The sequence below is a fragment of the Pristiophorus japonicus genome, unplaced genomic scaffold (genome assembly GCF_044704955.1).
Source record: "Pristiophorus japonicus isolate sPriJap1 unplaced genomic scaffold, sPriJap1.hap1 HAP1_SCAFFOLD_336, whole genome shotgun sequence".
Lineage (NCBI taxonomy): Eukaryota > Metazoa > Chordata > Chondrichthyes > Pristiophoridae > Pristiophorus > Pristiophorus japonicus.
Window position 1 is genome coordinate 26,877 of NW_027253172.1, and position 3,015 is coordinate 29,891.

Genomic DNA, 3,015 nt, shown 5'->3' on the forward strand with positions numbered 1-3,015 from the left:
ATCCCCCGAGTAGTAAGGACTTCATCTAACTCCCTTTTGAATATATTTAGTGAATTGGCCTCAACTACTTTCTGTGGTAGAGAATTCCACAGGTTCACCACTCTCTGGGTGAAGAAGTTTCTCCTCATCTCGGTCCTAAATGGCTTACCCCTTATCCTCAGACTGTGACCCCTGGTTCTGGACTTCCCCAACATTGGGAACATTCTTTCTGCATCTAACCTGTCTAAACCCGTCAGAATTTTAAACGTTTCTATGAGGTCCCCTCTCATTCTTCTGAACTCCAGTGAATACAAGCCCAGTTGATCCAATCTTTCTTGATAGGTCAGTCCCGCCATCCCGGGAATCAGTCTGGTGAACCTTCGCTGCACTCCCTCAATAGCAAGAATGTCCTTCCTCAAGTTAGGAGACCAAAACTGTACACAATACTCCAGGTGTGGCCTCACCAAGGCCCTGTACAACTGTAGCAACACCTCCCTGCCCCTGTATTCAAATCCCCTCGCTATGAAGGCCAACATGCCATTTGCTTTCTTAACCGCCTGCTGTACCTGCATGCCAACCTTCAATGACTGATGTACCATGACACCCAGGTCTCGTTGCACCTTCCCTTTTCCTAATCTGTCACCATTCAGATAATAGTCTGTCTCTCTGTTTTTACCACCAAAGTGGATAACCTCACATTTATCCACATTATACTTCATCTGCCATGCATTTGCCCACTCACCTAACCTATCCAAGTCACTCTGCAGCCTAATAGCATCCTCCTCGCAGCTCACACTGCCACCCAACTTAGTATCATCCGCAAATTTGGAGATACTGCATTTAATCCCCTCGTCTAAATCATTAATGTACAATGTAAACAGCTGGGGCCCCAGCACAGAACCTTGCGGCACTCCACTAGTCACTGCCTGCCATTCTGAAAAGTACCCGTTTACTCCTACTCTTTGCTTCCTGTCTGACAACCAGTTCTCAATCCACGTCAGTTCTCAATCAAACCAGCGAGTGGCCAAACTTTCCTCAGACTTTTGGAACTGAAGGAAACTGAAGTGGTATTTTAAAGGGTACACACTCCAGTGGTTACTTTCCTTCCATCTCGTCCAAGGCTAGTCTGTCTCTTAATTCGCAAGCTTTCGGCAGCCGTCCGTTGAGATCCCACTTCTGACACCAAATGTAAATACGGATTATTTTTCCCTCAATCTGTTTCAGCGAATACACTGACACGCGAACACCTCTTGCCTTTTCTGTAAAATACCTTTATTGAAGATTCTCCGGCCGGGACTTGTCAAGACAAAGGGACACTTTCAATCAGAGCCTGTTTATCTTCCCCTGGACAAGCCCCTTTTCAGCGCAAAAAGCACAGGAGATATACATTTTCACTTGGTCTATCCAATCTCTTTCTGCCTCCCCCCCGAGTACGTCCAATGGCAGGCAAGAAAGTCTCCCAATTAGGGCTGGTGCCAGGTAGGTTAGTTATAGCTTTGCTACGCTGTCTTCCCTCATCAGTAAAGAACCCAATTAGTTTCCCTTCCTCCTTATCAGTAGAAGCTATTACTTTTCCCTTCCTATCTAGAATTGCTTTCTTTCGTTGTGCTGCCTTGGGCTTTCTCATGACCCGTGTCTAACCTCAACTTCAGCTCTTCATAACACCTTTTTTTTCTGTTGATTCTGCAGTTGTCTGCATCTTGATAATTTCTTTAGCTATTTTCCCATGATTCCCGATCTCCATCCTTTTGCCACCTTCTCCAGCCATCTACCACTTTCGCAACCCTTTTACACATTCTCATTCCCCCCTTTTATCATTCCATGATAACCCTGGTGCTTATTCCAGGAGTATTGCGTTTAGCCGTGCGCATTCTCTTTCCTGATCCTCCTTGTTGTCTGTGAGTCTGCCTCGAGCCTCTTCGCAAGGTGTTATCAATGTCTGTTTCGGTTCTCATATCGTATCCTGTTGGCATATTATAGAATTGATATTTCTGGAGCCTTGATACAAGACCGAAGAGATGCCTTTTACCTCCTTATGGGCAATGCAGGAACCAGCAGTTTAACACTTGTCCCACTGGTACCCCTAATGCCAAATTTTTCTCTTGCATTTCCTCCCTTTTGGCCCTTGGCGATACGCCAAGCTGGCCATATTTCCCAATAACTATCTCTCTGTAGGCAAGTTCAAGATAGGTTCGTTCACCTGGGTGGCCATCTCCCAAGCTTTGGGACCACCTGAAACCTTCCCACAGAGCTATATAAAGTAAGTCCATCCTGTAGGACTGCTTAAATTTTCATCCCTTATGGCCTTAATCATAGTGCGTGCCCTGACTTATCGTTTGGCCTGTTTAATTCGTGCACCTGTTAATCCCATCATGACCATCAGAACCAGACCCTGCATTACAACAAGTACATGTGATAGTATTCTTATACATGGGGGAATTTGAATATTAAGTCCAATGTCCCACAGCTTTGAGTACCAGGGCTGATCAGCCAGCATTGCGTTAGTGTCTCTCTGTAAGTTGTCTATTTCTTCCATCAGCTGGACATACTGTCGTCTTTTGATTCTGGATTCCTTGCACCAAACGTAATTGTTCCTCATTTAGTTCCGGTATCTGTTTGCCTTGCGGTTCCCATACCATCTCTTCGTACCTCTCTCGGAGGGTATCCGTGATTGTTCCGTCGATGATTTCCGTTGTCTCGGGATGTATATGATATCTGTCTATGTCTATTTCTCCCTTGGGTCTGAAGCAGAAGTTAGGAGTAATGAGGACACAGGGGGTGACTCCTCCACTGGTCTTAATGGTTAAGTTGGCTGCCCCCGTGCTCATGCATCACTCTCCGTTCCCTTGCGGGGCAGCGATGGTCTCAAGATCATGTTTGAGAGGAGTGATACTCAGCATGCATCCGTTTGTTTGGTGGAATCTGCAATCATCATTCGTCATTCATGGCGTACCTCGACATAAAACCATTGGTTAATTTTATAGCAGTCAGTTATGTCAATGCCTTTGGTACTATTGTTAATTTTAACCACCCGTC